General features: G+C 40.8%; 1 pseudogene; it reads left to right on the forward strand.

Moving 5' to 3' along the window:
• Nucleotides 1–8,149: 8,149 nt before the first annotated feature.
• LOC122404393 lies at nucleotides 8,150–11,778 on the forward strand (annotated as a pseudogene).
• Nucleotides 11,779–13,553: the final 1,775 nt, after the last annotated feature.

Genomic DNA, 13,553 nt, shown 5'->3' on the forward strand with positions numbered 1-13,553 from the left:
ATCCATCCTCGCATTGCGATTTCTTTAAAGCAAATTCGATGTAAACTCTTGTTGGAATCTTACTGTTAACTTAATTTGTTAATTCTCGGCTGCGATTCTCCCTCGCTGTATGATAAAAAATTCACTTAGATACTACACTTAGGTGTACACCCTACTTTTGTTGACGGACATTGTACCTACGTGGTAGGATCGTACGGGGCGTAGTACATATGTATGCGGTTGGGTGCCGCAAGCTGATTGACGATGACTGTAGTGCATCGGTGGTAGTAATGGAGAAGCTTTTTTGAAGCCAGTGTGCATCGGGACGCGCGAGTATAAATTGGCTCGTCGCGAAATTGGTCTGACAGTTTAAACTATGACAAAAGCACAATAGAATACGCCGTTTCCTGAATTCAGCATGCGGCTGTAATTCTCTGTCTGTCCATTCGTATCTCGCTCCCTCTCTTTACATGGTTTTCCCCATATTCATCTTCATACATGCACCTCCTACGCCTGTTTTCTACTCTCCTTGACGCATCCTTTTTCGTTGCCCATTTCCCACGCGTTCCGTTTTTAAATGGCGGATATCGCGGACAGTTTTAATGTCACGTCGCCGTCACGAGTATGTAAGTATGTACTCGTTAGCGGACGATACTTAAATGTATCGAATGATATCCGGAACTGTTGGCGTTACGTGTTACCGTACACACTGAATTCTCTTTTTATACTCGAACGGATACTTTTTTTTCAACACTGTTTAGTTTCCAGAATACTTGAGGATTTTGAAACTTGTACGACTCGAGAACACTCGGATCGGAACATTGATACGTGTCGCTCGCGCATACTGATCTTTGGTAGTTACATCGTACAAGTACTAACGTTTAGCGTTTCAAACATCGGTGATTTTTTCAAAAGAACTCGTCGATTTATCGAGTGTGATCGATCGAATAAACCGTCGTTATCGTAACACGGAACCCGTTACCTACGGCCATAATAATAAGTTTCTCTGGTTAAAAACATTTCCGGATAAAGTATTATCGGTCGATATCGAATTTTCAAAAGTACATAGTTGGTGTTTAAGGTACAATAATATAATAATAATATAATAATAATAATAATATATATAATAATGACGACGATAGTGATAAAATACTGATGATGATGAAGACTAAAGAAGAAGGAGAAGAAAAGGTGTGATGATTTTGTTTTCATGATTAATCTAGATCGACTCTAGAATTAATGATCAGTGGTAGAAAGAAGGAAAAGGAATGTTGCATTTGATCGGCGGTTTGCTAATAGTAAATAATCGATACGACAATTTTCGATCCTGTCTTTTGCGATGTCGATGAATTTTCAATCCCTTCGATACTTGTGATATCTTGTAAGAAAAAGAAGGTACTTACACAGATACAAAAGTACACGATCGTAGAGAGAGAGAGAGAGAGAGAGAGAGAGAGAGAGTAAAGTTAGGAAAATGTGAAATGGGCAAAATGATCATTACATATTCGGCGTATTAGCGGACAACGTGGGAAAATAATTGAAGAAGATACGTTTAAGTAAGTCATCGTCAGACCTTCACGGTTAACAGAAGCCATTATTTCTCAGAGAGGAAGATGCATAGACGAGTATTTTTTAATTACAACGCATCACGTCATCGGAAGATTTTTATTCTATTATGTAACTTAATATTTATACGATATAAAGACGTTTAACCGATATTTGTATCGTAGGAACGTTTAATTACGTTACCGACACGAGTTTGTCAGATGCTCGACTATTTAAGAACGGTAACGTACAATACGTGTATAGAAATGGCCCGAGTGTCGTGCGATAATTGATGAAGAGAACAAGTACTTATGTAATCTGTGACAATTTGTTGCCTTGAACGATCGATTATTGTGGTTTATCGATTCGAAAGTGTAGGTACTCGTACCGAACAGCGACGTAACAAATCTATGTAACGAATCGTTCTCTTTAAGATAAAAATGTTTCGGAATGGGGAAGGAAGAGGATTGTATTTAGAAGCATAGTATTAAAAATGAAAAGTTTCGAACGCGTCGAAGCGAGGTTATTGCGTCAGAAAAGCCGTGGTTTCCGCGCACAATAGTAAAAGAACGAATTTTCCACGTGGAAGCTAGTCTGGTTCTAAGTGGTCGTCGTTTGATGACGGTTATTACCATGATGTGCTGTTTCCTGCGACCGTGAGTATCTTCCATCCATAGGTTGGCAAAAAACGGCGTGGTGTGCGCTTGTGTACGCGGCATGCAGTGGAAGCATAGCCGGCACGAAACCTCTGATTCGTGCATATGCACAACCGGAGCCGGAGAATGCCATGGATGCCGCGCCGAATACGGTCGCTGTCTCTTTTTTCCTGCAACCGCCTATTCCGTCATTATATAATATACTCGTTTACACAGAACATTATTGCGGCAAATATGTCATTAATGTCGGAAATCACTGGCCCGTACTGCGACCGCCCTTGCGTGATGCGGTTTTTTCAGAGTTTTGCTGCGACGATTCCCGTTCACGGTGTGTACGCGGCTGTCCGCGGACAAGCGTTCTTTGCACAATTAGCTTTGCTTACCCGGACTCGCCAATACGTTTTTTACTAACGAATCGCTGTCTCTCGTATTCAATATGCACTATACGTATGTATCTATGTATCGTGTATGTTCCAAGACTGCTTCGGGCCCTCTAATCTTCCTCTCGTTCTCTCCCATTTAATTTAATTTAATGTCGACATAAATTCTGTTCGATATAGAAGAATTCTTTGTTCGAAGACGTCGAGGTAGAATCGTTGGGGAAAAATTTGAAATAAAACGGTAACAGGTTTTGTACGCGCAACACTAGGCGGCATCGCAAACGAAACTGTACTATAATATATTAGAAATATGAAAATCGGTCTCGTATCTACCAATAAACTCTTTGTCGGTTTCTTTGATGTTTGCGTCGTCACCGAACGAACGATCGTCGCGAAGCAAGTGGTCTCTTTCTCGCTCTCTATCAGTCACATCCCGTGGGTAATCACATAACTCGATTGAAGAGAACGAGCGAGCGAGCGGGCGGGCGGGCCAATAAGAGGCTCCCTTTAATCGGGTTACTTCGTTACCGCGTTGCTCCGTTACTCGGTTGCGGTGATATCAGCGGAATATCAATTGTAGTAATTAACCAAGACGCTCGTCGCGGGCTGAAACTTTGCTGAACCTCTAGAGCACCGCACCGCACCGCACCGCACCGCACCGCACCGCACCGCACCGCACCGCACCACACCAGCTAGGTAGGAAGCTAGACGGAGAGAACACGAAGAGGATAACACCTTTTGTCAGACGCGAATTAGCCCGACGGAATATTCAAATGACCGAGTCCGCTCGAGCGGAGATCTTGGAAGCATTTCAATCGGCGGCGTTCTTCGAACTAGCAGCAGGAAAATCTGGGATTCTTTTTCACCGAAACTTGTCGCGAAACGATTACACCAGATTGTCCTACGGTAGGTAAATAAATAAATGATATTTTATCATTGTTCGTTGAGGGTGAACGTGCCCGAGGAAATTCGTCAGCAATTAGACGGATCGAGTGATCGGTCTCGGTGAAAGCAAAAATGGACAATGAATTAGAGTCGGCTTCGTGATCCGGTAAAATTAAGCCCGAGGCCACATTATAGTAATGCGAGATTCATACGCAGTGAGGAGGGTGATTCTCGAGGCGTACACTCGACACAGCTGTCTGCTGGAAACGTACATGCTATTGTGCAGCCCAGCATACGGTCTAACCAATCGTAAATGCCGAAAATCTAATCGAGTAAATTGAATTTCGCGCGCACAATACCAATCGCGGCGGATTATCATCTCCAATTATTGTTTTATCGACGAAATAACGCCGCTATAGGCTATTTATTCTTGTATTCTTTGCGGTTGTCGATCAATCGATTAATCTCTATAAGAGACGACTCTTGCGCCTTTCAATTTCCATCAAAATACTCGAATCGTCTATTTTAACCCCGTACCCCATTCCCATCGTCCATTCCCTCCTCCTTGTACTCAGCTACCAAATCCTTGAACCACTATGCCGGGCTCAAAGAAGCGGGGATTGCCGTATTAGGCGAGGTGAATTATCGTAGAATCAAAATGATTCGATAGATGGGGTGCCGTGGCACGTATTGCAACGTAGGGGTGACTATTTCTGCACGTTAGGGTGCCAAAACATCCACCGTTTTACGATTAAATATTGTCGACTCGTCTCTCTCGCGTTGCTTCGTTCATAAAAATCACTGCTATAGTCGACGATTACTCGTTACTTTTAAAGAAAAGTTACGATAGTCGTGTTTGGCTCTCGATCGCGAACAGAAAAATATATGTCATGGTTTCTCTCGCACGAACCACTCCTTTATCCAAAGGCGTCAATAGTTTTACGATCCGGCATGATTCGATCTGTTCGTACGGGGTAATTTTTTGGGCGTGGAACCGCCTATTAGATCGTTTTGTTGTACCGTAGAGCAGATCGATTCTGTTCGTCCCGCGACTCGTAACCGACTTCTACGAAAACCGATCTTGGAATAAACGTGGAATGAAAGCGGCTTCGGACCGTCTTATCTCCGAAACTAGCCACCGCATCGACTTCAAACTAAAATCGCTATATGTATCTCCGGAACTAATAAAGCTATCGACTCGTACAAACTCTCGTTTTAAAGGGCATTTCATTCTCTATCCGATCACTATAAAAACTATTATAATTTATTTTATCTTCTATGTTTATTTTCACATTTACTTTGACGCTACATACCTAAAGAAGTTTCAGCAATTCCTACTGATCATACGACTGTATATTATACGATATGATGCAAAAATTAGGCGATTAGAAATCATTCGACCGGTCATGGTAGGAAGAGGTATACACGAAGTGTCGATACGTGTTAATATATGTATATATGATTGCTAAAATTGTGAAAAAATTGTCAAGTAAAGTTAATCAACCATGACCTTATGGAAAATGGCCGGTTAAATAAGCTGAATTTTTCATATGATGTATAGTTCATGATGTCCTGATGAAAAGTTCCTAATGCTCAAGCTCCGTAAATTGAACATTTTTCGAGATACAAGGGATCAAGAGTCAATAATAGCGCATCTTATTTTATAGACCATGTTTGAGCATATTTAAGTGTACTGTTGTACATTGTTCATTTATTTGACCACTTCCACATTGTATAGGAGCTTCATTGTGCGTGGAGCATGAAAACCTAAGCCCTAGAGATTTGGAGGAAAAATATGAATGCATAAAACGTGGTTTATCTTATGAAATTGCCATCATTACATGTATATCTACAGCAATTATTACATTTCAATTCATGCTGGAGCAGATGAATCATCTTCCAAACTTCTGCTGCTGTCACTGTACCTATCTCTTCTTGTATTTCTCTTCCTGTAGCCTCCATTGCAGCTATAATCTCCTTGCATGGAGCCATACTCCTCGAGTTTAAAGAAGAACAGGGTCAAAATAGACCCGCAGAACGGGGTCAAAATAGACCCGCAGAACAGGGTCAAAACAGACCCGCAGAACAGGGTCAAAACAGACCCGCGGAACAGGGTCAAAACAGACCCGCGGAACAGGGTCAAAACAGACCCGCGGAACAGGGTCAAGTCAGACCCGCAGTAAAGGGTCAAAACAGACCCGTAGAAAAGGGTCAAAATAGACCCTTAGGGTCGAAATAGACCCGTAGAACAGGGTCAAAATAGACCCCTAGAACCGGGTCAAAATAGACCCTTAGGGTCGAAATAGACCCCTATAGCAGGGTCGAAATAGACCCGTAGAACAGGGTCAAAATAGACCCGAGACTAAATAACTACTTCCTGATTTCTTATTATTGGTTTTTTGACCGTAAAATATAAAAGTGCTTACTTATGGTAGTTCGTAAGAAGCATTTTCGACGCGGATATCATTGTATTTTCAGTGTCACGCTCTATGACGTCGCTTCTCGTCTCGAGATATCTCGATGTTCGTTAATAATATATCGATAAGAGTGCATAAGTTATACGAGTGGCTCGCGGCAGCAATCATGGAAGTGTAGGTCGCTAGAATGATCTACAACTACGATCTTAAATTAAGCATACGACACTCGAGATCTCCGAAATGTAGAATTATTAATTTCGTAATATCACATCTGTGACGCGAAGGTCTGTTTAACCCGGATATTGTCCGTACTTACCCTGCAGACAGATAATGATAGTAATATAATAATATTTTACTTCAGTCTTATTCTACTTTATTTATTTCATTTTATCAAGTACCAATCACCGATCTTGGAATAAACGTGGAATGAAAGCGGTGAGAAAGGACACCGTCGAAGCGTATTTAAAACGCGGAAAGATAAACGGTGGCGTGTCAAGAGTCGTCAGGTGGCCGGTTTAAACGACACAATGGCTCAATTCGGGACGAAAATCCGCCGGCTAAATCTCCCATTCAAATGCAATTTCATCCCCCTGCGACAAATGGGGCCTAAGTAGCTACTTAGTTGCGCATTTGGCTTGAAATTCTCGATACACCCTCGGTCCCAGAGAAAGAGCGTGGTCCTATAGCGCGACGCGCACAATCTGAATTCGCGATGTTATCTTTGGTGCGCGATATAAGCGCGCTACCTGAATCTACACGTGACGGTAATCTGCTTGAAATTTGGTCGGCCTTATGGCCACCATGTATCACGTTACACATTCTTTGCGGGGATGCAATCTTTACTTGTACATGCCGCTACCTATAGTATAGGCGATGCGTAATTATTTATTTTCGTCGATCACACAAAATCGTTGCTCGACGATTAACTCGGTCCCGGATATAGCCTGGGTCGTCCCTATCCTACTATCGGGACAACGTAGATTTCGAATATAGTGGATTGGGCATTTTTTTCTTTTTCTGCCAACACTTTGGAGAATCTGCACGGTAAAAGGAGCGAAAAGTTTGATGCGAACGTACCATATACATATGTATATGTAGATAGAAGTTTGCATAATTGAGAATACATAGAAAAGGAACCGTCCGATACCCGATATAGTTATTTAGCAGCGACAACGAGCCTCGACGTTCAACATTTTCCCGAGAGGCTGGCATACAGAGACACTAATTAAATCGGCATCAATTATCCTGGCAAGTGTTTTGCGTATGAATTCGCGACTAACGAAGTTTCTATTCCCGAGCATACAATTACGAGCGATCGGAACCGCGGCGAGGGTCCCTAGGTTAGCCGATACCGCACCGCACCGCACCGCACCGCACCGCACCGCACCGCACCGCACCGCACCGCACCGCACCGCACCGCACCGACGGAGGATAATTAGTTTTAATTGCCCCTGCCGAAACTTATCCCTTCCCCGTTGACGCATTAAGACTAAAGTTAGACGAGCCACAGGAGGTTTAGGTTTCGCGAAGCGTAAGCAGGTGAGGTATACACGTACTACGTGACACGGTTGGTAAACCCAAAGCTGGCTTTGTTAAGCTCGGATTCTGAGTGCCTTTGATACGTGTACTTGCACGCTAACTAACCAACCTAAGCTATCCGCAATGGGCTCGCGTACGTACGCAAGCCGAGCGTGTGCGTTATACACCTTCCTACGTTGTCTATGCCAGGGACGTCTACTCCGTGGATCTCCCGGAAATGTCTGCTGGATCGAATTTCGAGTTAATTACGAGAAAAAAAAAAAAATAACTTTGCGACTCAATTTGTTAGCTGAGAAAGACAAAATAGCACGTCGGTCGGTTCAATAAATTTTCTCATTAGACAATGCTAGGGAGTTTAATAGTAAGATATGGAAAGAGTGTCTTGCAAAAAATTTCTTTCCTTTTTATTACATTTCACGCATGCATTTTCGAAAATTATTTCAATCGGTCACTTGGTGCGGCACAACGGTTCTTCCAACCTGTACTATCCAAACAAGGATAATATCTTATCTCCACTGCGTATGTGGAACGCGTCGATCTAAATGTTTAAAGAAAAACCCCTTTTGGTTAGGAGAGGGGGGGGGAATCGGACACCCCAGGCTACGGGGTTTATGTCCGGGGGAGTTAGATCTGTGGCGTTACCTCCCATGCTCGCCACCAAAGAGGTCGCGCTCTCACAAGCGATCGAGCGAGCCTTGCCGATTAATTTGCTTTAAACTTCCAATGCGTTATTAATATTGTAGGGAGCATGAGTAACTCCCTAGTTACTCCCGCAGATGGCGCGATTGGCGTCGATGCCAACCGTTGAGAGAGGCCGGGATGCTATAGGGAATTTGTCCCTAGGTACTCCCTGGGGCCTCGAGAGACAAGAGAGAATCAGGAGGAGGTATTCCCCGAGCAAGCCTGACAGACGGTCCAATAATATTATGTGTTTTTATGTATTCATGTATCACTGTTACGTTAATGATTTCAGTTAGTGCATCATTAAAGAATACACCGTCAAATTGTATGACCGTCAGTGGACAATGTCGACCGGCTCCACTAATTCCGTGCGTTCTAGACGCGTCGCAGTTATACGATTATTGTGTGAAAATTCTGTTGAAACTTGATAACACACTACCAGCGGACACTTTAGCCGGCCATCGTGACCGATTTTCGAAACAATTCTATGAACCGAAGAAGTTGTACAACACCGTAAAACAAAGACAGTATTTTAAGCATCTTATAACGACGCCTGCGTTACCCGAGGTAAGATTTTTGGAATTAAATTTATTTTTAAACAGAATTTAGTGATTCGAAGGAATGGTTTCTACCATAAAATGCTCATAAAAGCTGTTAAATTTCTTTATCGATTTACCCCATGTATAATGTTTATCGAAGAATCCACCAAACTTTTTGATACAATCCGAGTTACGAACGTACGCGACGCCGAGGGTGGTATCGCCACCAGAAGAATCTTTAGCGGAAAGGTAAACTTAAATAAAGCGCGAATAGAAAATGTTAATACTAATTACAAAAATGATCGCTTATTACTCTTACGCGATAGAAGATTATTAATTGTTCAGAACATATGTATTTTAGAGACAGTCCCATCGATCATTTACAGCAAGAAAATAGTCGCCAGAGACAAGAATCGCATCGTCTACCGATGGATCATCAACGAATCATGCAAGAGCTTCAGAGTCGTGTCATGCAACTTGAATCGGGTTTGCTTATTAAGGTAAAAACGTTTTAATTAATCATTAACATTATGGTTTACAAAAACAGTCTATGTAAGAAGTTGTTTTTATAGCCATTATTTTTTAGCGCAATGAAATTGAAGAAGAAAAACAGGTAAATCAGGACTCTCTTAAACAAAAAGCAGACATGAAAGCGAAGGTTGGTGCATACATACGTGTACATTTATATTGCAATCTAATATAACTTGTCTGTTATGTTTTTCTAGAAAAGTATTTAGTTTTGGAAGAGAAATTTCAGAAATTGAAAGATGTATATGCAAAATTAAGAGAAGAACATATCAGTTTAATCAGGAAGGTAGGAATATTGTAATTTTCATAGTTTTTAATATCATAAGAAAATATTCATGCTCGTTACGTGTATCCTCGTATGTAACAGAAAGCCGAAGTGGACAAGCAAATTGTGTTATTAAAAATGTCAGAAGAAAAATCGAAACGTCGAACCGTTTTTAGCGGAACGCCGACTGGACGAGTTAATAGAAGGTGAAGATATAACTGAACAGGAAGGTCGAAAAAAGCTCTCGAAGGACAAGAGGATTTGGACGATATAAAAGAAGAAGTAAATACCACGAAAGGTGAAAATTTGGTTAATACCTTTCTTTTACTAGATTTACGGTTATATTTTATTTTTATTTCGTTCCGGTAAAAGTGTAATATTTTAGGCGTTGATTGGCAAAACTGATTTTATAACTTGTAAAAAAACGGCTTTAGGGTCAAAGTAGACCCGCAGAACAGGGTGAAAACAGACCCGCAGAAAAGGGTCAAAACAGACCCGCAGAAAAGGGTCAAAACAGACCCGTAGAAAGGGGTCAAAACAGACCCGCAGAACAGGGTCAAAGCAGACCCGCAGAACAGGGTCAAAGCAGACCCGCAGAACAGGGTCGAAGCAGACCCGCAGAACAGGGTCGAAGCAGACCCGCAGAACAGGGTCGAAGCAGACCCGCAGAACAGGGTCGAAGCAGACCCGCAGAACAGGGTCGAAGCAGACCCGCAGAACAGGGTCGAAGCAAACCCGCAGAACAGGGTCAAAACAGACCCGTAGAACAGGGTCAAAACAGACCCGCAGAACAGGGTCAAAGCAGACCCGCAGAACAGGGTCAAAGCAGACCCGCAGAACAGGGTCGAAGCAGACCCGCAGAACAGGGTCGAAGCAGACCCGTAGAACAGGGTCAAAAGAGACCCGTTGTAAAGGGTCAGAACAGACCCGTAGAATAGAATAGACCCGCAGAACAGGGTCAAAAGAGACCCGTTGTAAAGGGTCAAAACAGACCCGTAGAATAGAATAGGCCCGCAGAACAGGGTCAAAAGAGACCCGTTGTAAAGGGTCAAAACAGACCCGTAGAGTAGGGTCAAAATTGACCCGAGACTAACTAACTACTTCCTGATTTCTTATCTAAAATAGTCACTTTTGGATATCAGGTAATATTTTATTAAATTTATTCGATAATAAAATGGCGAATGGTTTATGTTGATATCTCTGATAGAAAGGTGTATTTTTATTTCAGTAAATTGCATCTCCGAAGCAGAAGATATTATCGAATATTCATTAAATGGTATCGATAATCCAGCGATGTCAGACCTAACTTGTACTCCTCAATACTCATTAAAAGTGCAATACACGTTGCATATGTTTTGGGTCTTTATTCAATACATGGAAAATCTACATGAAACACATCTATTGATATTGCATCGGGCGATAGTAAGTTAGGAAAGTTAAAAAATGTAGAAAAAAAAAAATGAAGAAAGTCATATATATTATTTTGAATTTTATCGTGTTGTAGAATCGACCGACGAATGTAAACAGTTGGGAGTTGGAAGTTTGGTAGAGGCAGAATTGTTAAGTATGGATAAAGCAATAGAAGAAGCTGGTAATCGAATACAGGTAATCGCATATTACATTTTAGTGTAATATATAAATTGTTTTTATCCATGGTTATGACATATTTTATGATCAGGACATGGTGGAGAAATCTCGCGCTGGTGATTCCGGGTTAAAATTAGAAGTGAACGGAAAAATGTTAGATTCATGTACAGAATTAATGGAAGAAGGAAAGGTACGTCGCTTATTTTGACCGTTAATATTTAATTTATGAATATTAAATATGGAAAGAGATTTTGAACCGTAGGGCACAGCCTCTGGAACCGAATTCTAGAAACGTAACCATCAATGGTCCGAAGGGCTGATATCAGCAGCGAAGGCGGTTGCATTTGGTGGTAATCTTTTATTGTAAGTGTAGAGGATTTATTTCGGTTTTTGTTTGTTATTAAACCGTAAAATTTGTTTACGCGTGTAGAGAAGCAGAGTAAAAGCAAATAGAAATAGCTTGGCTGCACTCTCAGAGGCATCGAGAGACGTAACACAAGCAACTGGAAGTGTTGTTGCAATTGCTCAAAACTGTGGCCATCTTGTGGAAGAGAATGGTAATTGTAGTTACTACTCGTTATACACTATTTGGATAACGATGATAAAGAAAATAAGCGTTAAAGTTGTTAAGTATTAGAAAGAGTGAATATTTTGAACGATTTACAGATGGAGGCACAAGTTGATGTTTTGGAATCGGAAGAAGCTTTGGAGACTGAAAGATTACGTTTAGCTGCTTTACGCCGCTATCATTATCAACTGGAAGGTGAAGAAGAATGATCGGTACGTATTACCGAAGAATATTAAATAATACACTTTTGAAATAATTCGATTGAAATTAAGAATCAAAAGAAATGACAATGTTTCATCGACATGAAGCAGTATTGAAGAAAATGTTTAGAAATGGAAAGTAAAGAGATTCCATTATAAAATAATATATTACGAGAACAGATTTATGTAGGTTGTCCAAAATGAATTATTGTAATCGAATGGCTACAGAAAAGTTACCGTTGAAAATGTAACTGTACCTTTTCTTTAAATGGAAACGTACATTTTTTTTTTTTGACTGCACCAGTCGATGTAGTTTCTTATGTTGTACATAAAAGTACCAACATACTTATGCCCTGAACTTATTCGTTAGGAAGTTATCGAAGCTAAATAAACTTGTAAAGTTGCAGTAAGAACGTATGGTTGAGTTATTAGAAAAGTAATGAAATAATGTGGTTTTTCATAAATTAGAATATACATTTGTCCTTTGTTTAAAGTGTATCCTCATCTGGGAAAAGTAGTTGTTATGTAATCGAGCTATCATTTATTTGCTGAAATCGAGAGACAAGTGAGGAAAAAATGAGATCTTTAAACGTTGAAATTCGCAAGTTGCACCTTTTTTTTGTTTTTTATTATCATAGTCATATCAGTATTGTAGTAAAGTAGCGATACATGCATATGTATCGGAAGTTATGAGACGATTTAACTAGTACATATATGTGGCGTCACCTCCCATGCTCGCCACCAGAGGGCCACCAGATGGGTCGCGCTCTCACAAGTGTTCGAGAGAGCCTCCGTTAGTATATATACACTCGGCGAACGACTTTCTATCCGGGCGTCGGGCTACGGGCGTCGGTTAGGTCGTGGGGGTATTGTCGCGGGGGTTAGGTGTCGAGCTTACGTTGGGGGGGGTTTCGTCGCGGTTAGGTCGCGGATAGGGGCGTATAGGTCGCGGGATAGGGTCCCCCGGTGTAGCAACGCAACCTTCGATCTCTGGAGTCCAGGCTCCGGGTGTTAGAATTGATCCGGAGAGGGCTACAGAGATCGAAGGTCCGGTGTTAAACCGGCTCGGTGGGGGGAGGGGGCGTAGCTCGTGCGATATTTCGCCTGACCTTGAAATATCAGTCGTTCTCAAAGTACTTGAAATTAAAATTAAAATTTTGTAATTTTTTTTTTTCATAATATAATTAGAATAATGCCGCTGATCGTAAAATAAAAGAATCGTGAAAAGTATGGCATAATAATAATGGCATCGTATAATAAATGAAATGCTAAAAGGCCATGTGCGTAGGTGAAGATCAATGAAACAATAAATACAGACGAATGTCGTATATAAGTAGAGTATGGTATAATTTAAAAAAAATGGTGAGATAGAGATAGAGAATAAAGGATTTTAAACAGATGGGATAACATGTAGTGTATAAAATGGAAGTTGAAATAGTAGAAATAAGGTAAGATAGAAAGTATTTAAAAAGTAGTGTACAATAATCTAAAACTGGTAGATGAAAATGCTAATGGACCCGTGAATAGGTAAGTAAATAAAATAAAATAAAATAAAATAAAAATAAAAATAAAAATAAAAATAAAATAAAATACAAATATAACTAAAAGCAAAGTAGTATAAATAAAAGTAAAGTAAAAGTAATAATTAAATAGCCATCTTACAGAATACATTGTAATTGTTTTTATCGTCGGAGCAGTAACAGTAAAAGTTGTGGCGGCCAAAGCACCTTTGATGAAACTTTGTACATAATCGACACGTATTTTTTTTTATAACTCGAGTTTAA

Source organism: Colletes gigas, unplaced genomic scaffold, assembly GCF_013123115.1.
Source record: "Colletes gigas isolate AHSC1104 unplaced genomic scaffold, ASM1312311v1 Colletes_gigas_Sc00278, whole genome shotgun sequence".
Taxonomy (NCBI): domain Eukaryota; kingdom Metazoa; phylum Arthropoda; class Insecta; order Hymenoptera; family Colletidae; genus Colletes; species Colletes gigas.